Source organism: Dasypus novemcinctus, chromosome 3 (genome assembly GCF_030445035.2).
Source record: "Dasypus novemcinctus isolate mDasNov1 chromosome 3, mDasNov1.1.hap2, whole genome shotgun sequence".
Classification (NCBI taxonomy): Eukaryota; Metazoa; Chordata; class Mammalia; order Cingulata; family Dasypodidae; genus Dasypus; species Dasypus novemcinctus.
Window position 1 is genome coordinate 178,750,320 of NC_080675.1, and position 24,269 is coordinate 178,774,588.

The window sequence follows — 24,269 nt, forward strand, 5'->3', positions numbered from 1 at the left end:
TTAAATTTTTTTGGGTATCCTGTATGCTACAAGGGTTCTCCTCTTGCTGATTTCAAGATTTTCTTTTTGTCTCTGGATTTTAACATTTTTACCATGATGTGATTGGCTATGAATTTGTATGTATTTTAGTGAGTTCAGTGACCTTCTTTGATGTGTATATTAATGATTTACATCAAATTTGGGAAACTTTTAGCCATTATTTGTTTGAAAATTTTATGCTCCTTTTTTTCTCTGTTTTTCTGGTATACCCATAGCACGTGTGTTGGTGAACTTAATGGTGTCTCACATTTCTCTGAAGCTTTGCTCATTTTTCTTCCTTCTTTTTTTGTCTCTGTTCTTTGGATATTATCTGTACCAATCTACCTTCAAGTTTGCTGATTTTTTTCTTCTGCCACTTCAAATCTACTGTTGAGCCCCTCTTGTGTGAGTTTTCATTGTTATTGTTATTGTACTTTTCAAGTCCAGAATTTCCATTTGGTTCTCTTATAATTTCTCTCTTCTTATTCTCTATTTGACAAAACATTGCTATCATACTGTATTTCTTTAAGAATGATTTCCTTTAGTTCTTTGAGCATATTTTTAATGGCTGTTTCGAAGTTTTTGTCTGTTAAATCCAACATCTGAGTGCTCTTACAGGCAGTTTCTGTTGCCTGCTGCTTTTCCTATGTGTGAGTCACACTTTGCTGTTTCTTTGCATGTCCCATCAATTTTTGCTTCAAATCAAACATTTTACATAATGTATTATAGCAACTCTGGAAATCAGATTCCTTCCCCCTTTTCTGGGGCTTTTTTTTTTTTTCTTGCATATTTGCTAATTGACTTAATTGGACTATTTTAAGGAAGTCTATTTTGCCAGTAAAGTGATACCTCCAATGTAGCTTCCCAGAAAGTGCAACCTTAGACATTTGCAAAGTCACATTGGGATGATGGTAATTTTAACAGGCCTCTCTCTGACTGTTTCTTCCCCCAGTCTCTCTGTTAAAGTATTTTCTTCTGCTGGTATCACATCAGCTATTATGCAAGACAAATTGCCAGTTGAATTGCTCTATGGCTTTTGACAATGTCCTGGTACATAACTTGCTCCACATTGTGATCCAATTAAATGTGCATTGCTTTGCAAGGGCAGTTTTTGAGGCTAGTAGTTGAAGTTTGTTTTGACCCTAGCTTTTCTTAACCAGTTCTTTTGGGCCATGGCTCCAGAGCTGGAGGCAGGCACAGTGGCCCACTTATTTCAGAGTGACATCCCTGCCTTCTGAGCAGGATATTGCATATAGAGCTCTTCTAGGTTTGCCTTTCTCTTTGTGAAATCTCTGCCTTATGAATGAGCAGGGGTGAGGGAAATCAGAGCCCAGTGTTCTCAGTCTGCTGCTTGGTGGGTAGAGTGATGTTTGAATATGGGAAATGATACCTGGTTTCTTGGCAGCACTCTCCTGGAATTTAGCTTCTGTTACAGAGCTGTTGGGATCTCTAGATTGCTGGTGGCCTGCTCCTCCTGGGGAGATATTGTGTCCTTGATTGTGAGTTGGCGGGGGAAGAAGCCCCATACTCTTGGACACACCCATGGAGCCTCTATCTCACTAAACCAAGGATGAGGAAAGAGGAAGTAGGTTGCAGCTCAAGTGCACAGACTCTCCCTATTCTTATCAAGACTTGGAAGTTTTTCTTTTTCATTTAAAAATGTTTTGAAGTATATCGCTTGCACATAAACATAGATAAACTGTAAGTGTACAGTGTAAGTTGTAAACTTACAAAACAAACATATATAACATTATACAGGGCTCTCATGCCTCACCCTACCACCAGTATCTTGCATTGTTGTGAAACATTTCTCAAAACACTACTAACCAAAGCATCTTACATTAGGTGTATTTTTCCCCACCCATCCACCCTATTACTATTATTTTTTATCATTCATACATGAACATTTATAAACTATAAGAGGATAGTAAAAGTTGTGAACTTACAAAGCAAACATGCTTAACATTATACAGGTGTCCTATGCATCAACCCATCACCAACACCCTTGTATCATTGTGAGACATTTGTTATAATACAAATTATGAAAATATATCATCAAAATCTTACTACTAACTATAGTCCATATCTTACATTTGGTGTATTTTCTCCCAACCCACCTTACTGTTATTTTTTTAAAAAATATTTTTATTACAGAAATTGTGAATTTATGAAACAACCATGCTCGTGCAGAATTCTCTCTCCATTACACACCACAGTGTGGTGGAATATTTGTTATAAATTGTGAGATAATATCATCAGACTATTACCACTAACCATGGTCCATAGGGTATATTTGGCACACTTTTTCTATATTTCCCCATTATCAACACAGACCATCTTTAGCATGGATGCATGACTATTACAGTATTGCTGTTAACCACAGATCCATAGGTCACTCCAGTTTAGTTTTCCCATGCTTCTCCACATTCCCACCATCCGGCACACATCTGCTCTAGCTTGCAAAGAACACACTTACATCAGTACCATCAATCACAGTTCTCATCCACTTCTGGGTTTACTAGATTATTCAATCCCTAGATTATTATTCAGTCCCTAGATTATTCTCTAGCTTTCTTTCTATTGACATTTACACCCCTAGATTATCCTTTCCAGTTGCATTCCCATTTATGTCAGCTGTTACTATAACATGTTACCATCAACCCTATACATTTCCACAATTTTACAGTAAATTTAATTGAAACTTCTGCATATGTTAAGCATCAGTGGTCTATCTAAATGCTTCTCATATCTCCTTTAAGATTCCACCACTTACCACCAGGTCTTGAATGTATTTTCCTACATTTTCTTCCAGAAGCTTTATGGTTCTCGCTTTTATATTTAGGTCTTTGATCTATTTTTAGTTAACTTTTTAATATGAGATAGTGGTCCTCTTTATTTCTTTTGGCTATGGATAGCCAGTCTTCTCAGCACCATTTGTTGAATGAACGGTTCTGCCCAAGCTGGGTGGGTTTGACAGGCCAGTCAAAAATCACTTGATCATAGATGTGAGGGTCTGTTTCTGAACCATCATTTGAGTCCCATTGGTCTATGTGTCTGTCTTTGTGCCAGTTTATTCTGATTTTACCACTGTGGCTAAGTAATATGATTTAAAGTCTGGAAGTAAGAGTCCTCCAACTTTGCTTTTCCTTTTTAAGATGTTTTTAGCTAATTTGGGAGCCCTTACCCTTCCAAATAAATTTGATAATTGTGTTTTCCAATGATTTAAAAAATGCTGGTGGAATTTTTATCAGGATTGCATTGAATCTGTGTATCAGTTAGGGTAGAATTGGCATCTTAATGATATTTATTCTTCTAATCCATGAGCATGAAATGTTCTTCCAATTATTTAGGTCTTTTTTTATTTCTTTTAACAATGCATTATAGTTTTTTGAATACAGATGCTTTACATTCTTCATGAAGTTTATTCCTAAATATTCGATTCTTTTAGTCACTATTGTAAATGGAATTTTTCTTCCTGATTTCCTCCTCAGATTACTCATTACTAGGGTATTTTAAAGTCTATTTTATCTGGTATAAGTATAGCCACTCCAGCTTTTTTTTGGTTACTGCATGCATGGAATATCTTTTTCCATCTTTTCACTTTCAATCTATTAGTATCCTTGGGTCTAAGGTGAGTCTCTTGTAAACAGCATATAGATGGCTTATATTTTCTTATCCTTGCTGTAAGTCTGTGTCTTTTGATTGGGGAGTTTAATCCATTAACATTCAATGTTATTACTGTAAAGACAATTCTTATTTCACCCATTTTGACCTTTGGGTTTTATCTGTCATATTTTATTTTCACCATTCTTTTGAGACTTTTATTTTAACTGCCATAATTTTCATTTCTAGACTTTCTTCCAAGCCTCTCTCTCATCTTTTCTTTTCAAACTGTGGCCCACTCTTTAGTATTTGCTGCAAAGCTCATCTCTTTATTACATACTCTCTCAGTTTCTGTTTATCTGCAAATATTCTAAACTTGCCCTCATGTTTAAAAAAGATTTATTTATTTATTTCTCTCCTCTCTCCTGCCCCCCAGTTGTCTGCTCTCTGTGCCCATTCACTGTGTGTTCTTCTGTGATCACTTCTATACTTATCAGCAGCACAGGGAATCTGTGTTTCTTTTTGTTGCATCATCTTGTGTCAGCTCTTCGTGTGTGCAGCGCCATTCTTGGGCAGGCTGCACTTTCTATTGCACTGGGTGGCTCTCCCATGGGTGCACTCCTTGTACATGGGGCTCCCCTATGCGGGGGACACCCTTGCGTGGCACGGCACTCCTTGCACTCATCACCACTGCATATGGGCCAGCTCTACATGGGTCAAGGAGGACTGGGGTTTGAACCACGAACCTTCCATGTAGTAGGCAGACACCCTATCCATTTGACCAAGCCCACTTCCCCTTTGCCCTCATTTTTAAAAGGCCATCTTGCCATATATAAGAGTCTTCACTGGAAGTTTTTCTCTTGCTCTATCTTAAATATATCCTACCATTGCCTTCTTGCCTCCATGGTTTCTGATGAGAAATTGGCACCTAATCTTATTGGGTATCCCTTATATGTTACGCATTGCTTTTCTCAGTATTCTTTTTGTCTTTGTCTTTTGACATTTTGATTAGTATGTATTTCAGAGTTGGTCTATTTGTATTTATTCAGATGGGAGTACATTGTGCTTCTTGGACATGGAAATCTATGTCCTTCAATAGGGTTGGGAAATTTTCTACCATTATTTCTTCAAATGGTCCTTCTGTCCCTTTTCCCTTCTCTTCTTCTTCTGGGACACCTGTGACATGTATATTTGCATGTCTTTTGCTGTTGTTTAGTTCCCTGAGAACTTGTTCAATTTTTTTCCATTCTTTTCTTCATCTATCTGTTCTTTACTATGTTCTCTTTCAGAAGCCATGCCTTCATGCTCACCATTCCTTTTTTCTGCCTCCTCAAACCTGCTGTATTTTTAATTTTAGTTATTGCACCATTCATTCCTATAAGAGCTGCTATTTTTCTATGTATGTTTTTCAAATTCTTCTTTGTGCTTATTAAATATTTTCTTAATATCTTTAATCTCTTTAGCCATCTTATTGAATTTATTAAGGAGTTTTGTTTGAAATTCTATGATTAGTTGTCTCAATTCTTTTATGTCATCTGGAGGCTTAATTTGTTCCTTTAACTGGGCCATATATTCCTGTTTCTTGGTATGGATTGTAGTTTTTGTTCGGGTCTTGGCATCTGGCTTACTAGATGTGTTTATTATGCATGCAGTTTTTCTCTTTTTATGTTTCTTTTTTTTTTTTTAATATTTAGGACTTTCTTGCCCTTTCTCTCTTGCTGGCTGTATAGTATGAGATGAGGATATAGTTGGTGCTGGAAGCTGTGGAGGCTGAAGTTGCCCTTGCTACCCCAGAAACCAATGATGTTTCTCCCATGTTTCTTCTGTCAGAGTCACAGCCTTATGTAATAATCCAAGTCATGCAGCCCAAGACCACCTATAGTTGCCAGGAGAGATAGATGAGTCTTCATGCCCCTTCTTACTCTGCATGGGGTGGGGATGGAGCTGCAGGTATGGGCAGCAATCTAAGCTGTGTGGGTCCAAAATGACTGCAGTTGCCCTGGTGGACTTCCAATTATTCAGTCAGTGCCAACCAAATGTACCTGCAGTTACCTGGAGAGGCTTGTGCAGGTCCCGCTAACTTCCTTCCTGCCAGAGGTGGAGCTGAAGCCTAGGCTAGGACTGCAGGCCTATGTGGGTGAAAGAAACTGGTCTCTACCATCACTGTGATTTTCAATCAGCTGGGCTTCCCCTCATGCCAATGGGTGGAGTAAAAGTGGTGGTCACCATCCTTTTTCTGACTTGACCAATTTCAAACTTTAGCTGTTCTTAGAGTTACACTTCAGTCTGCCAAATTTACTGCTCAGTAGCTGAAGTCGGCGGCCAATCATCTGTTCCTCCCCTGTTTTTGGGAAATGGAGCTTCAAACCCCAGCCACAGAAATGCTCCTGAGACAGCTTGCACTGCCAGAGTAGGATGATCACCTGCCTCTAAGGCATGGCCTGTATTTTCCTGGAGAGGCTGGCACAGGTCCCCCAGCCTCTTCCCTGCTGGAGGTGGGGCTGGGCCTTAGACTAGAGGTGCAATATGATATGGATGGAAAGAAGCCGGTCCCTACCAGCACTCTGATTTTCAGTCTACCCCGTTTCCCCTCATGCCAGGCACAGAGTTAAGATGGCAGCTACCGGTCTCTTTTTGACTTGGACGTGTTCAAACTTTAGCTGTTTTTAGGATTACACTTTAGCCTGCTAAATTTACTCATCAGTAGCTGAAGCTGATGCCCAACTGTCTCTTCCTTCCCTGTTTTGGGGAAGTGGAGCTTCCAATTCCAGCTGTGGAATACCTCCCGAGGTGACTTGTGCCTCCAGTGGAGAATGGGCACTGGCCTCTGTGGCATGGAGTGCTCTACTTAACAAATCTTCTCTGCAGATGGGCAGTCTCCTCCTTCCATTCTCTCAAAGATGTGGCAGGATGCTCTTCTGGTTTCCTGGAGCCCCCAAACAGGTGCTTCAGCTAGCTCCAGAGAGCTCTGGGTGATTACCAACTACCCTGTAGCATGAGCTGACTCTAGTAGCTCCTTACTCTGCCGTCATCCTGCTTGTTGCCTCAGCTGTGTCTTTAGATGTTTTTTGATTGAATGTTTCTTCCTTTGCCTTATGCCCTTGAGCCCAGAGACTTTTAATTTTTTGTTTTTAAATATTTTCATTAGTTATAGTTATTTTTCTGTGGAGTGGGTCAGCAGAGCTCCTACTATGGCCATTCTGGAAGACATGCTCCCCCACATCCCTTCTTATTTATTTATTTGTTTGTTTTCTGCTGGGGTCCAAAGCTTTGTGCTCCTACTATGAATTACTTCTGAGCTATTCTGTTGTTGGATAATTTCAAAGTTTATCTCACTGAAACAGGAAAAAGTGGTCCACAGTAAAGCAAACCAATTAACATGGTCTTTAAAATTGATTCAGTATTTTTCACCAATAGAATCCTGTTTCTAAATTGTCTCTTGGTGGGTGGGAAATGTTTAGATACGTTAGCTAGGTTATTTTTCTTAATGCTTATTTTATTTTCATCTTCCTTCTTTGAGTCCACAGTAATAAACACAACATTAAAGTACTTCCAAGTGGGCAGATTTCTCAGCATAAAGTCCATGGACTCAGGGGAGCTACAGAATCACTGCTGCCCCAGCCTACTCCCTGTTCTGAATCTACTGGGACTATGTCTGTGTTTCCTTAGTACCCAGTGCCTACCAGCTCTTGATGTAATTGTGGGTATGGAAGTAATAATAGTTCTTTGCGAAGAGCTATTATATTTTTTTGTCCTCTTTGGTATTTATTTGTAGACCATCTTGGACTTTTAATCCTTTACTTTTTTTCTGTTTACCTTCTTTATAGGTCATTTAACTCCTTCTAATTATCTCTGATTGTATTACTTTTTCATCTCTACTAACCTGGACAATTAAGGGAGTCAAATGGAAATTTAATTTTGTTACCTTGGCACTGGGAAAGGCTGATATGTTTTAGTTTCTTCTCATTATAATCATAGTTCTAAAGCAGCATCCTTATGAGAAGAATCAAGCTGTTTCTACATCTGAGCACTAAATTGGGAGACTTTATCAAACTGATTCCTTGAGGAGTTGCATACCAATAGTGCAGATCCATGTGGCACTGATTTTACTCATCTTAATAAGTCAGAATGTGATTTTGTAAAATTTAGTTGTACAGATTTGAAAATAATTTTGGCAATTATAGGAATATAAGTTTTTACTTACAAAAACAACAACAAAACAAAAAACAAGTAGAGGTTTCATTCGTGTCTTAAATTTGTGTTAATAAAACCAGTCTAGCAAGGTTTCCACTTTTTAATAAACCAAGAAAACTGTGAAACAGATGTTGGTTTAGGTGTTGATTGAAATCTTGCCTGCCTGGCTCCCCTACCCTGGAATCCTTTTTCTTCAGACTGTTTTGTCCTCACTGTTGATGCCCTGAAGTCCTTGCTTCATACCTAGTTTCTGATATCTCCCTCTGACCACTTCTGGATTTGGAGAACTTCCTGATGTTTTTCCTGCCACCTTGGTCCTGAATTGTCCGGCACACTTTTTGAGTCTAATCTCCCTTTTTTCATGTTGCCACTGGGTCTTTAGAAGCCACCACCCATGTCCCATTCTGAAACATATGGAGCAGGCCAGTACTGTTCTCTTTTTGGAAAGCAGTTGGAGATGTTTGGGTCCATTAAGATACGTTGCACTGACTTTAGTCACCAAGGTCAGGGTGTCTTCTCGGCAATTTGGTCACAACATGGATGAGTCAGTACAAGGAAAACCCTTACCCCTTGGAATTCAAGATCAGTTTTGAGTCTTTGTAAATTAGAGAAATGGAATATGTTCATGACAGATTGTTGGACTCTCTTCTTCTCAGATGATAGCAATCTCATTTTACAATAAATATTTATCAACTTCAAGGACTCCTGTATTCAGGATTCCCAGAGATAGAGCCCTACAAATATGAGTTCACAATCTAAAATAAGCACATGAGGAAACCATTCATCATGAATGAAAGTGAACAGGAAATTTTAGACTTATAATTATTTAAGAATAATGAAAAATAATTAAGATGAAGCCTCTATCTATCTACATATCTATCATCTATCACCTATTCCTTATTTCCCATGTAATGATCTCATTAAAAAAATAGGGATTTAAAAATTTAACATTGCTTCAAAGTAGGATAACTGTATTTCTTGTATGCTAAAGACAGGGAACACTCAAATATTATAGAAATATGCATCTGCTGTACCACATCAGGGGTACAGATGTCGATATACCTTGTTCCTGGTTATATTGACATTGACCGCTTGGCTAATGTGTCTGAAAGGTTTCTGTGTTATAACGGGGAGAATTTATTTTATGGGGAAAAACTTTGAGACTATGCTAACATCCTGTTTCTCCTAAAACCTTTCCTCATTATGGTGTTTTGAAGCTTTATGTACCCTAGAAAAACATGTTCTTAAACTAAAATCCATTCCTGTGGGTGTCAAGCTGTTATAAGTAAGATCTTTTGGAGAGGTTACTTCAATCAGTTTGGGTCTTAATCCTATTATTGGAGTCCTTCATAAAGCAGGATAAAAGAGAGAGGGAAAGCCATGGGAAACAAGAGTTTGTAGATCAGCAGAGCCAGAAGAGAAGGAAAAGGTCAGGAGAGGCCTCCATGTGCATTGGCGTGGGACAGCAGAACCCAGGACCTGGGACCCCCAGCAGCCAGTCCCAAAATGCCAGTCTTTGGGAAGAAAGAATCACCTTGATGATGTCTTGGTTTGGACTTACTCTTAACCTCAAAATGTTGAGAAAATAAATTCCCATTGTTTAAGCCAATCCATTGCATAGTATTTGCTTGAGCAGCCAAGGAAACTAAAACAGATTTTAGTACTAAAAATGGGGTGCTGCTATTGCAAATACCAAAAAATGTGAAAACAACTCTGGAATTGCTAATGAATTATGAGGTGCTTGGCAGAAAAAGTCTAGATTGCTCTCAAGAGACTGTTGATAGAAATATGGATGCTAAGGATACTTCCAATGAAACTTTAGAAGGAAATGATGAACATGTTTTTGGAAATTGGAGGAAAGGCGATCCTTGTTTTAAAGTGGCAGAGAACTTGGTGATATTGAACTCTGATGCCAGATAGAAGGCAGAACTTGAAAGTGATGAATTTGGATATATAGCTGAGGAGATTTCCAAGAAGTTAAGTATGGAAAATGTAGCTTGGTTTTAACTTGCAGCTTATAGCAAAATACGAGAGGAAAGGGATAAGCTGAGAACTGAACCCCTAGGTACACACACACACAAAACAGATATTGATGGTATGGAAAATTCTGAGCCTATCCAGATAGTGTGTTCTGATTCTAGGACCAAAAGCAGCTCTATTGGGAACTGCCCTGAGCTTCTGGGAAGCAAGTACCTGGAGAATAGGGCTCTGTGTGAGGATTTAATTGAATGTGGAACTAGTCAGCAATTTTAGTGGCAGTGAGGATTAGAAATGCTGATACTCAGGAAGGGTCTGTGGAAAGCCCTTCTCTCTGTTGGTGTGGATCCCTGTGAATTGCATGCCAAGCCAGAAAATTTTTTGCAAAATTTTTATGAATAGATCTACTGCCAGCCTGGACTAACAGGAACAGAGAAGGGACAAATTGAAGGAAGAGTGACTTCAAGGACAGAACTATGGAAGCAAAGGTCTAGACCAAAACTATCTCCTTTGGCCAGAGAGTGGGCCCACCCACATGTGTGGAAAGGTGGGTCTGCCCCCATGCGTGGAGGAGGCAGACCTTCTGTCCCATTGTTAAGGGAGAGTGCTGCCACCCCAATGTTGAATGATGATGGGGCCTGTGCCCCAGTGTTCATGAAGAGCCTGGCTGCCATCCCAATGCTTGGAGAGGGTGGGACTCTGCCCCAGTGCTTAGAGGGTGGAGCCTGTGTCCCAGGGGTTATGGAGAGATTGACTGCCATACAGATGCTTAGAGAGGGTGGGGCCTTCACCCGTGTTTGGGGAGAGCATGGCTGCTGCACAAGTGCTTGGAACAGGTCAGACCTGGAGGACAAAACCTTGATGCATAGACGACTCTCAGACCTTGACATTTGATAGACTTCTCCCTGCTGTGTTTTGGAATTGTTTGGAACCTGGGACCTCTGTTTTCCTTCCAATTTCTCCCTTCTGTAATACAAATGTTTATTTTATGCCTGTCCTTCCATTATCTATTGGAAGCAGATAACTTGTTTTCTAGATTTCACAGGTCTACAGACAGGGGAAATTGTGCCCCAGGATAAACCACACCCATAATAGATTTTGATGAAACTTTGTACTTAGCATTGTTAAATGACTTAAGGCTTTTGGGATATTGTGATGGAATGAGTGGATTTTGCATGTAGAAAGAACATGTCTTTTTGGGGGTCCAGAGGGTAGAATGTGGTGGTTTGGAGCTATGTGTCCTAGAAAAATATGTTCTTAAAATTTAATCCATTCCTGTGGGTGTGAAATCATTCTAAGTAGGACTTTTTGATGAGGCTAGGTAAGATATGATCCATCTCATTCAGGGTAGATCTTAATCCCATTAATGGAGCCTTTAGAAATGGAATGAAATTTGGACACATAGAAAGCCACAGGAAGCGAGAAGCTGAAGACCAGTGGAACCCAGAAGAGAAGGAAGAGGCCGTGAGAGGCAAGTATGTGCATTGCGGTGATAGAGGAGCCCAGGACTAAGGAGCACTGGCAGCCAACCCCAGAATGCCAGTCTTTGAAAAAATATTGCCTTGATGGTGCCTTGATCTGGACTTTTTCTAGCCTCAAAACTGTGAGCCAGTTTTTTAATTCCCAATGTTTAAGCTAATCCGTCACATGATATTTGCTGGAGCAATGAGGAATCCAAAAACTCTCACTGTTTTTACTGCTCATCAGCAGCTCTTGCAGTCAATTATGACTATAGCCTTTCCATAGTGGTGATTTTGTGTTACCTTTCTTACTTGTATTTTTAAAATTTAGAATTCGTGTGCATGCAGAGCTACCCTTTCTCATTAGGAAAAGGTATGGATATTTATTCTATGGGTTATGATCCAATATTAGCATTATTTATTTTGGTGCTACAATTGTTCCAAATTTGACTATTGAAGGAACCTTCAGGTTGGCTCCTGTGTCCTTTGACAACCCACATCCATTTTCAAGCATTTCTTGATTTTCTAGTCCAGAAGATTTTCCTAATTCATTTTGTGTTTTCCTTACCTCTGCCCAGCAGTCAACTACTTTCCAAAGAGCACTCATGCCTTTTATTGGAGGATGGTAGATGTGCTTAATGTTATTTAGGTGTCACTGATTTTAGGTCCTTTTAGTGTGCAGAGCTGGGAAATATATGTAAGTATATTAACACATACAGAAACACATACACACATCAATACCTATTTCTTTTATTTATTTATTTATATTTTAATTCACTTTTTAAAATATTACATTCAAAACATATTAGGTCCCCACGTACCCTTCACCCGCCTCACCCCACTACTCCCCCCATAGCAACATTATCCTCCATCATCATGACACATTCATTGCATTTGGTGAATACATCTCTGAGCATTGCTGCACCTCATGGTCAATGGTCCACATCATAGCCCACACTCTCCTACGTTCCATCCAGTGGGCCATGGGAGGACCTACAATGTCCAGTAATTGTCCCTGCAGCACCACCCAGGACAACTCCAAGTCCCGAAAACGCCTCCACATCTCATCTCTTCCTCCCATTCCCCGCACCCAGCAGCCACCATGGCCACTTTTCCCATACCAATGCCACATTTTCTCTGTGGACCTTGGATTGGTTGTGTCCATTGCACATCTATGTCGAGAGGAGGCTTAGATTCCACATGGATGCTGGATGCAATCCTCTTGCTTTCAGTTGTAGGCACTCTTGGCTCCCTGGTGTGGTGGTTGACCTTCTTCAACTCCATGTTAGCTGAGTGAGGTAAGTCCAATAAACCAGAGTGTAGGAGCTGAAGTCTGTTGAGGCTCAGGACCTGGCTATCATATGGTCAGTCCAGAGATTCAGATCCACTGGGTATATCTTAAAACCGAGCACCAACTACAGTTCTGGTAAAGTAACAGGAAAGGCTTGTGAAAAGAGATCCAGCTCCATCACACAGAAATATCAACTCCAAAGAAGGGCCAACTGACATGGTACTGAACTCCATCTGCCATGACCATAGAACCTGTGGGTCTCTGTAGCCCTCAGAAGAACCAATACCTGGCGTTGTATCTACTTTATCTGTCTCTAGGACTCTGCTCAGGTGTGCATAAGGGCAATCCCTCTGATAACCTCCCAACTCTTTTTTAGAGACTCATAGCCATATAAACTCATTTGTCCTTTCCATTTCCCCCTTGATTTAGGTCAAAAAGCATTTTTAACTGCTGTTATTATATGTAGACAGAGATATTCTGCTGGTCCGAGTTGAACCTTTTATTCAAGGTCATTTTCTAGTTACGTCATCAGCTGGTACTTAGTATTGTTTCCCTTGGCGCCAGGGAGGCTCATCCCTGGAAGTCATGTCCCACACTGGGGGGAAGGCGATGAATTTACATGCTGAGTTTGGCTTTGAGACTGGCCACATTTGAGTAACATGGAGGCTCTCAGGAGGTAACTCTTAGGCACACTGCTGCTCTAGGCCTTGTTCTTATTTCAGGTGCACAGGCTCACAAGCAAAGCCAGTAGTATCAGGGGCTCATTGTTGGACCTTCATTCTTTTTTGGTCTTTGCCATTGAACTTGGGGGATTGTTGATGTTCCTTTAGGGACTGTGATAGAGCTCCTCTGGCTAGAATCTCAGCACTCCCTCAGTTGTTGTTTTTAATTGTATCCACTATGAAAATATCCAAACATTTTTATGTACCCTGGATATATGCCCTGTAGAACTCCCTGCCAACCATGTGTCCTCTGTCAATAATATCCCACACTAGTATTCCTCCACTGCCCTTGTTGAACCTCTCTGTGATCCAAAACTTCCTGAAAAGTGAAGCCCAATGTATTGCCAGGTTCTCTTAATGGTAAAATGGAATATAGCGATGAGCTTAAACGTTAGATATAGAATATGTATTAATTTGGGAAAATTCTACATCCTATCTTTTTCTTTTCTTTTTTCTAATTATTAAGCTTATCTTCACAAGAGTCTCAGATCACAGTAATTCATATATACAATATACAGTACTCCCACATATCCAACATAAAACCTTTTCCCTTCCACAGCAATAATCTTTTAACACATTCATACCATATTTACTGAAACTGATGTACAGATATTGAGAGAATAGCTCTCAAACAAGGTAACATTTGCATTTACATTGTGGTTTGTATTTTAGACTATACAATTTCCTAAATTTTTAGTTATCTTATGTTTTACATTATGATTTACATTTTAGCCTGTCAGCCCCTATATATTTTTGGTGTAATTTTACATGTCTTATATCCATCCTCGTGTACTCTTGTGAAACACTTCTATTGCCCACACAGTTACATTGGTTCCATCTATTCAATACTTATTTCCCCCTCCCCTTAGTGCCCACAGTGACAGTCAATCTTCATTTCTTGAAGAGCCATGTTCAGAGATACTTGCAACAGTGCTGAGGGCTTGACATGCTCAACTGCCCTAATGCCCTGGGAGACACCATTTCTCTTGAGAGATACAGTTCCCTCTATTTGATGGCTTCAGTCCTCCCCAGGATGTAGATATACCTTCATTTTCATTATATAGGTCTCTATCCAATGATATAACCCACTCTGGCAAAATGAGCATTCACATATTCCCTAGGAGTCTGTCCTGTATCAGATTATCCCCTTTAAGTATCTTAAACAGGTAACTTTCCTTATTGTATTTTTGAAAAGTTTTCCTCAGCATTATACTCTCAACGAACACCTGACAATCTCCTATGTTCATATGTTGCCCCACCCTCCCCCCAATTTCTTGGGCAATATTACCTGTCCTCCCATCCCTAGGCCCCCTCAAGCCCACAAAGCCCCACCCAAAGGTAACCCTATGTCCCCATTTTATCCCTTCCATGTACACATACTTATCATAGATTTCACCCATGTAGATGTTAGCTTACGTCCTTCTTCTACCCCCTGGTTTCCTGTAAGCCTATCATCCAGTCTCTAGCTCTCTGAGGCAGCTTGGTTTACTTATTCCATATCATTGAGGTCATGTAGTATTTGTCCTTCAATGCCTGGGTTGCCTCACTCAACATAAGGTTCTCAAGATTCATCCATGTTATCACGTGTGTTTGTAGTGTATTTGTTCTTAAAGCTGAGTAGTATTCCCTTGTATGTATATACCATATTTTATTTATCCATTCATCTGTTGATGGGCATTTGAGTTGATTCCAACTTTTGGTGATAGTGAATAATGCTGCTATGTACATTGGTGTGCATATATTGGTTTGTGTCCTTGTTTTCAGTTCTGCTGGATATATACCCAGCAGTGGAATTGCTGGGTCATATGGCAAATCTATGGTTAGTTTTTTGAGAAACCACCAAACTGTCCTCCAGAATGGTTGGATCCTTCTGCATTCCCACCAGCAGTGGATGAGTGTTCCCATTCCTGCACATCCTCTCCAGCATTTGTATTCTTCTGTTTTTTTCATACCTGCCAATCTTATGGGAGTAAGATGGTATCTCATTGTAGTTTTGATTTGCATTTCCCTGATAGCTAGAGATTTGGAGCATTTTTTCATTTGGTTTTTAGCCATTTGTATTTCTTCTTTGGAGAAGTATCAGTTTAAATCTTTTTCCCATTTTTTAAATGGGTTGTTTTTTTTTATTTTCAAGATATAGGAGTTCTTTATATATGCAAATTTTAAGTGTCCTATCAGATATATGGTTACCAAATATTTTCTCCCATTGTGTAGGCTCCCTTTTCACTTTCTTGAGAAACTCCTTTGAGGTGCAGAAGGCTTTAATTTTGAGGAGGTCCCATTTATCTATTTGTTCTTTTGCTGCTCGTGCTTTTGGTGTGAAGTTCATGAAGCCATTTCCTATTACAAGGTCTTATATATGCTTCCCTACACTGCTTTCCAAAGTCTTTATGGTCTTGGCTCTTATATTTAGGTCTTTGATCCATCTTGAGTTGATTTTTGTATAAGGTGTGAGATGGTAATCCTCTTTCGTTCTTTTACATATGGATATCCAGTTCTCCAGGCACCATCTGTTGAATAGGTCATTCTCACCCAGTTGAGAGGGTTTGGTGGCTTTATCGAATATCTTATGGCTATATATATGAGGATCTATATCAGAACTCTCAATTTGGTTCCATTGATCTGTGTGTCTCTCCTTATGCCAATACCATGCTGTTTTCACTACTGTAGCTTTGTAGTATGTTTTGAAGTCAGGTAGTGTGATTCTTCCAATTTCATTTTTCTTTTTCAATATGTCTTTGGCTATTCGGGGCCTCTTTCCTTTCCCAATAAATTTCATAGTTAGTTTTTCTAGTTCCTGAAAGAATACTGTATTGATTTTTATTGGGATTGCATTGAATGTGTAGATCAGTTTTGGTAAGATAGACATCTTAATAATATTTAGTCTTCCTATCCATGAACAGGGAATATTCTTCCATTTATTTAGGTCTTCTTTGATTTCCTTGAATAGTGTTGTGTAGTTCTCTGCATATAAGTTTTTTACATCTTTAGTTAAATTTATTCCTAGGTATTTGATTTTTTTTTATTTACTATTGTAAATGGTATTTGTTTCTTGATTTCTTCCTGAGCTTACTCATTATTGGTGTACAGATATGCTACTGATTTTTGCGCATTGATCTTATACCCTGTGACTTTACTAAACTCATTTATGAGTTCTAGAAGCTTTGTTGTAGACCTTTCAGGTTTTTCTATGTATAGGACCATGTTGTCTGCAAATAATGAAATTTTGACTTCTTTCTTTCCAATTTGGATGCCTTTTATATCTGGTTCTTGCCTCAGTGCTCAAGCAAGTACTTCTAAGACAATGTTAAATAGAAGGGGAGAGAGTGGGCATCCTTGTTTTGTTCCTGAATTTAGAGGGAAGGATTTTAGGATTTCACCATTGTAAACGATGTTGGCTGTGGGTTTTTCATATATACTCTTTATCATGTTCAAAAAGTTTCCTTGTATTCTGATCTTTTGGAGTGTTTTTTATCAAGAAAGGGTGCTGTATTTTGTCAAATGCTTTTTCTGCATCTATAGATATAATCATGTGATTTTTTCCTCTTCAATCTATTTATATGGTGTATTACATTGATTGATTTTCCTATGTTGAACCATCCTTGCATACCCAGAATGAATCCCACTTGGTCATGGTATACAATTCATTTAATGTGTTGGTGAATATGGTTAGCAAGTATTTTGTTGAGTATTTTTGCATTTAGGTTCATTAGAGAAATTGGTCTGTAATTTTCCTTTCTTGTGGTGTCTTTGTTTGGCTTTGGTACTAGGGTAATGTTGGCATCAAAGAATGAGTTCGGTAATGTTCCTTCTGTTTCTATTTTTTGGAAGAGTTTTAGCAGGATTGGTGTTAGTTCTTTCCAGAATGTTTTGTAGAATTCACCTGTGAAGCCATCTGGCCTTGGGCTTTCTTAGCTGGGAGGTTTTTAATGACTGATTCTATCTCTTTACTTGTGATTGGTTTGTTGAGATCATCAATTTCATCTATTGTCAATATAGGCTGCTTATGTGTTTCTAGGAATTTGTCCATTTACTCTGAATTGTCATTTTTGTTGGAATATAGTTTTTCAAAGTATCCATTTATGATAGTCTTTATTTCTATGGGGTCAGTGGTGATATCTCCTTTCTCCTTTCTTATTTTGTGTATTTGCATCTTCTCTCTTTTTTTCTTTGTTAGTCTTGCTAAGGGTTTGTCAATTTTATTGATCTTCTCAAAGAACCAGCTCTTGGAATTGTTTATCTTTTCAAGTGCTTTCTTATTTTCTATTTCATTTAGTTCTGCTCTTATCTTTGTTATTTTTCTTTCTTCTTGCTTTGGGGTTACTTTGTTGTTTTTTTACTAATTCCTTCAAGTGTGCAGTTAGTTCTTCAATTTTTGCTCTTTCTTCTTTTTTGATGTATGAATTTATGGCTATACATTTCTCTCTCGCTACTGCTTTTGCTGCATCCCATAAGATTTGGTATGTTTTGTTATCATTATCATTAGTTTCAAGGTAGTTATTAATTTCTTTTGTGATTTCCTCTTTGATCCACTGTTTTCTAAGAGTGTGCTGTTTAATTTCCATATCTTGGTGTGAAATCTGGGCCTCTGGTCCTTGCAGATTTCCAGCTTCACTCCACTGTGGTCAGAGATATTATTTTGTATGATTTATATCTTTCTGAATTCATTGAGCCTTTCTTTGTGGCTTAGAATATGGTCTGTCTTGGAGAATGATCCATGTGCACTTGAGAAAAATGTATATCCTGCTGTATTTGGGTGTTATGATCAGTATATGTCTATTAGATCCAGCTCCTCTAATATACTGTTCAAATATTTTGTTTCTTTAGTGATTCTCTTTTGAGATGTTTTGTCCAAAGTTGATAGTGGTGTATTAAAATCTCCCATTATAATTGTAGAGGCATCTATTCTTTCACTTAGTTTTTCCAGTGTTTGCCTCATGTATTTGGAGGCATCCTTGTTAGGAGCATAAATATTTATGATTGTTCGTTCTTCTTGAGAGAGTGTTCCTTTCACTAATATGTAGTATCCTTCTATGTCTCTCACAATTGTTTTGCATTTAAAGTCTGTTTTGTCTGATATTAATATAGCTACTTCTGCCTTTTTTTGGTTATTGTTTGCTTGTAAGATTGTTTTCCAGCCATTCACTTTCAGCCTCCATGAATCCCTGAGTCTAAGATGTGTTTCTTGTAGACAGCATATAGATGGGTCATATTTCCTTATCCAATGTCCCAATCTGAATCTTTTGATAGTGAGTTTAATCCATTGACATTCAGTGTTATTACTTTCAAGGAATTATTTATGTTAGCCATATTTTGATTGGACTTGTGTTTGTCATATTTTGTTTGTGTTTTTTCCTTCTCTTTTTGTCTTTTTTGTTGCTCTTACACTGTCCTCCAACTCTGCCTCTCCTGTTTTTTCCTTTCTTCCTGCAGAACTCCCTTTAGCATTTCTTGAAGGGCAGAGTTCTTGTTGGTATACTCTTTCAATTTCTGTTGATCTGTGAATATTTTGAACTCTCCATCATTTTTGAATGCTAGTTTAGCTGGGTAGAGTATTCTTGGTTGGAATTTTTTTCTTTTAGTACCTTGACTATATCATACCATTGCCTTCTTGACTCCATGGTTTCAGATGAGAAATCAGCACTTGATCTTATGGAGCCTCCCTTGTATGTGATGGTTTTCTTTTCTCTTGCTGCTTTTAGAATATTCTTTTTGTCTTGAGCATTGGATAATTTGACAAGTATATGTCTTGGGGTGGGCCTGTTGGGGTTTATGGTGTTTGGGGTGTGTTGTGCTTCCTGGATATGTACATCCATCTCTCTCAGTAGATTTGGGAAGTTTTCAGCCATTATTTCCTGCAACACCTCTTCTGTCCCCTTTCCCTTCTCTTCTCCTTCTGGGATGCCTATAATATGTATGTTTGTGCATTTTGCATTGTCATTCAGGTCCCTAAGTCCTAGCTGGATTTTTTCTATCTTTTTATCGATCAGTTCTACTATCTGTTTGATTTCTGATGTACTGTCTTCCACATCGCTAATTCTCTCCTCTGGCTCTTCTAATCTGCTGCTATTTGCTGTGAGTGTATTTTTAATTTCTTGAACTGTGGTGTTCATTCCCATCATATCTGTTATCTTCTTGTGTATGTCTGCAATTTTCTCTTCAAGTGTTTTCTTCATATTGTTAAACTCTTCCTTTACTTCATTAAGTTGGTCTCTAATATATGTTCTGAGATCTTTAATTACTTGTCTGATGTTCTGCCTCCCTTCCTGGTTTTTAGTTTTTTCATTGGATTCAGCCATGTTTTCCTGATTACTGGTTTGGTTTGTAGTTTTTTGTTGCTGTCTGGTCATCATTTTATTTTGACGAGTTTAATCAGTTCCTTAGCTTCTTTGTCTAGTCTTGGGGATTAATTAGTTGTTGTTCTTACATAAGTGTGATGTCTTCTCTTTGTCACTTTGTTCTTCATATTCTAATTTCTTGTTGCTGGCTGAGTTTACTTTGAAGGAAAATATTAGGACCAGGGAAAGGAAATTGTGTAAGAAAAGAAAATGTGTAAAGTATTATTGGTAATAAATGTTAAGAGAGCAACAATGTGAGATCTGGAAGAATGGATATTAGACTCATGTAAGTTGTGTAGAGTTATAGCAGTAAGTAGAGTACCTTTAATGAGATACTGAACTGAATATGGGGAGGAATATAGTATGAATTAAAAAGCCAGTGTTAGGTTCTATGGTCATGGCAGATGGGGTTCACTGCCATGTCAATTGGCCCTTCTTTGGAGCTGGTGTTTCTGTGTGATGGAGCTGGACACAGATGGGATCTCTTTTCACAAGGCTTTCATGCTACTTTACTGGAATTGTAGTTGGTGCTGGGGTTTAAGATATATCTAGGGGATTTGAATCTCTGGACTGACAATATGATAGCCAGGCCCTGAGCCTCAACAGCCTTCAACTCCTACACTCTGGTTTATTGGACTTACCCCACTCAGCTAACATGGAGTTGAAGAATGTCAACCACCACACCAGGGAGCCTAGAGTGCCTACAACTAAAAGCAGGAGGATTGCATCCAGCATCCATGTGGAATCTAAGCCTCCTCTCAACATAGATGTGCAATGGACACAACCAATCCAAGGTCCACAGAGAAAATGTGGCATTGGTGTGGGAAAAGTGGCCATGGTGGCTGCTGGGTGCAGGGAATGAGAGGAAGAGATGAGATGTGGAGGCATTTTTGGGAGTTGTCCTGGTGGTGCTTCAGGGACAATTACTGGACATTGTAGATCCTCCCAGGGCCCACTGGATGGAACGTGGGAGAGTATAGACTATGATGTGGACCATTGACCATGAGGTGCAGCGATGCCCAGAGATATACTTACCAAATGCAATGGATGTGTCATGATGATGGGAGAGAGTGTTGCTGGGCGGGGAGTGGTGGGGTGGGGATGGTGGGGTTGAATGGGACCTCATTTTTTGAATGTAATATTTTTACAAAATGAATAAAAAATTAAAAAAAAAAAGCCAGTGTTTTCATGAGAGAGGGAAAGAGAAAAGAAAGACAATAATATCAAGAGTGGATAAAAGATAGAAAACAGAACAAAGGTATTAGAAATTAAAAGTTAGACAATTTGGGGACCAAAGAAGGGGGGTGGAATGTAAGAGAGACAGTAGATGATGGAGGATAGCAGGATGTGGGGGAAAGGGGATAGTGTAGATGGCCAAAAGCAATTCACACAGAAACGAGGAAATGGAGGATGAGGAAACACAGCAAATGTCAGGCGCTCCCTGCAGCACCTATTGTATAAATAAAATAAAATAAACTAAGAAAAAGAGAGAAAAGAAAAAATGAGAAGAAAAAAAAGGGGGATGGGCAAAGAAAAGGGAGGGAAACAAGCAAGAAAAAGAAAAGAAGAAAGAAAAAATCTAAATAAACAAAAAAGGACATTGTGGATACAATGGGAGAAAAGACCAGGAGCTAATGCAATGTTAGCAACCAAGGCAATAAAAAAAAGAAGAAAGAGAAAAAGGAAAAAAAAACAAAACACAAATGCCGAGGGCTAGGACTATCAAGGACCTCAGATGGACCTCAGGGTGTGGTGGATTCAGGGATGGGAAGTCTGTGACATTGCAGACTCAAGAGGTGTGAGTCTCTGGGGCGTGGGCCACCAGGGTTTAGGGGACACAGACCCGGGAACCACGCATCAGGTTAACAGGAAGCCTGGGAGCACCGCAGCACAACACAGCCTTCAGGGATCCCCGCAGCTGGGCGCCAGCCCTAGGGGAGGGGCTCTAGCAGGAAGCTCTGATCTCCGTGTCAGAAACCCAAAATTCCACATCTAGCAACAATCTCTTCCATCTCTGTCTCACCAAATCGACTTCCAGACACTTCCCCCTCTGCAAGCCCCCGAATAGCCCACTCAGGGCTTGGGAACTCCCCAGCGCAGCAAAGCCTCCAGGAATCGCCGCCGTCGGGCCGCCCATACCTATTTCTATATCAATTAATCTCATGGTATGAACCATGAGTTCATACTAATACTTCTGATTCCAATCTGCCTCATTGCTCCTCTTTTTCCCCTTATTTGTAACTTCTTTTCTAACAATAAGAAACATGGCTGTCATTTTCTACAATATATGTTCATTTATTTTTTTCAACTCTAGTGTATACCTATTACAGAATTGTTAATGCTCTGTGAAAAACAACATATTAATTAAATTATAGTATTTGTGTATAATTCCTTTTATCTTTACTCTGATAGTATCTTGTCAAAATACAATTTTCCAAAGTTTCTTAAGTTAGTTCTTTTCTTCTCCATTTACTTCAGTATGGTTGTGTTATTTATTTGTAATAGTTATTTGGGCGGGGGGGGGGGGGCTATTTGAAACATAACTGCAAGTAGAAGAAGAATTAAAACTGTACAAATGCAAATTAAAAGAAATATTCCCTCTTGGTGCTTACCCTGTTCTCATTCTTACTTATTTTCACCTCTTTCCCAACTCCCTCCAGTAAATCTTTAGGTTCTGATTTATTCATCCTATATTTCCTTTTTAATCCCTACTATGGTGTCTTTCATCCCCGTGATTTTTTTTTATACTTTCTAATTATTTTTTATGCTCACCTTGTGTTTCTTAATATCCTTTACTCTTTATGCATATTTTCCTTCATTTCCTTAAATTGACTTAGGAGATTTATTTGAAAAGCTTTAATTAGTTGTTCCAACTTCTGTGTCTCCTCTGAGGTTTTAGTTTTTTCCCTTGGATGATCCATATCTTCCTGTTTCTTAGTTTGGCTTGTGTTTTTTGCTGATGTCCCTCTGACTCTCTCTTTTTTTTCTTCCGTCCACACATTGATTTATTTACTAATTTACAAGTTTAACAAATATCCATTATGTGTTGGGTAACCATATATCCTACTTTGTATGGGTCAGTAACAGTTAATGCTTCTTTCCTAGTTTAATTATAAATAGCACCCTTTTCTACTCCCCAAAGTGTCCCAGTTTGGTTGAGAAATCATATGGTCATCTTAATTATGTGCCAGAAAGAGCTGACAGTCAAAAACTCAAAGATAAAAATATGGAACGCTTCATGAGTTTGCATGTCATCCTTGCGCAGGGGCCATGCTAATCTTCTCTGTATCATTCCAATGGTAGTGTATGTGCTGCTGAAGCAAGCACCTGACTCTCTTGATGAGGTTAATTTGAAGGTTCCAGCTCTCCCTCTTGTGTAGGGTTTTATTTTTGATTGGCTTTGTGTTATGGCTCTTCTTTAATGCTTGATCTTACTTATTTTAGACATATAGAATAGTCCATGTTTGTTCAGATTTTCTGTTCTTCTTTATCTGATTCTTGCCCTGGATATGCATTGCAATTTTTAAGCTTGTACTTTTTGTACAGTTGTTTCACCTCCATGAGAGAGCTTCCTTGTTTCTACTACATCTCTGGAAATCTTGATCTATTCTGCTTGTTTTTCTGTAAACTCCCCGCCCCCCTCCCCCCCCAGCTCTTATGATTGGTTTAAATTCTGTCCCTTACTCAGTGCACTGCTTTTCATGCACTTTTCAGTTATGTGGCCTGTTCTGTCTTATAGCAGTTCAGTTTACCCCCCCATTTTTTCCCTCTGTGAGCCTTTCCTGCCTACAGTTTCTTCCCTATTAGATTTTTCATCCTGGGAAGCCAGATGGGGTCAATACAGAAAGGAGGGTTTCTTCAGAAAAGTCCATTTTGCCTTTAGTTGGTCCAGACTATTGAAACTGCATCTAGGTAGTTCACAAGTGTGTCGTGCCCCCCCCAAGGGCCCTATCGTATGTGGTACTCCTATAAGGGGCTCATGTTCTTATGAATGAGTACAGGCTTTCCCACATTGTTTACATTCACAGGCTTCTGTGCGTTTTTGTTTTTTTTAAAATGTTGACTGAGGGTTGAGGACTGCCTAAAGGTTTCTGCACATCCCTTACATACAGTACGCTCTTCTCTAGTGTGAGTTCTGATATGCTTGGTGAAGGATGATGAACTACTAAAGGCTTTCTCACCTTCCTTATATTCATAAGGTTTTTCTCCACTGTAACATCTTTTGTGTACCCTGAGAAGAGGAACAGGTATAGACTTTCCCAAACACATTACATTTAAAAGGCTTCTCTCCTTTGTGACTTATTACATGGACAGTGAGGGTTGAAGAATGAAGAAAGACTTTTCCACATTGTTACACTCATAATCCAGTGTGATTTCTATTACGTTCAGTGAGGGCATGGGAATGAATAAAGGCTGTCCCACATTCCATACATTTGTAACACTTATCTCCACCATGAATTTTTTATATAAAGTGAGGGATGAGGGTCAAGTAAAGATTTTGCCAAATTTCTTTACATTCAGTATCATGACCTTTCACATGTCTTTGCAAGAATAAGGGACAACTGAAGGCTTTTCCACATTCCTTACATTCAGAGGGTTTCTCTCACTGAGTATTCTCACATGTCTTTTTTTTTTTTTTTTAAGATTTATTTATTTATTTATTTCT

At 39.0% G+C, this 24,269-nt stretch overlaps 1 protein-coding gene and 1 non-coding gene across 2 annotated transcripts in view; one reads left to right on the forward strand and one right to left on the reverse strand.

Moving 5' to 3' along the window:
- OCA2 (OCA2 melanosomal transmembrane protein) overlaps positions 1 to 24,269 on the forward strand; it is a 370,679-nt gene that overhangs the window by 166,168 nt on the left and 180,242 nt on the right. The window lies entirely within an intron of this gene.
- LOC111766385 (U6 spliceosomal RNA) lies at positions 22,824 to 22,930 on the reverse strand. Its single transcript, XR_009185377.1, has one exon. It is a non-coding gene; the product is annotated as a U6 spliceosomal RNA (small nuclear RNA).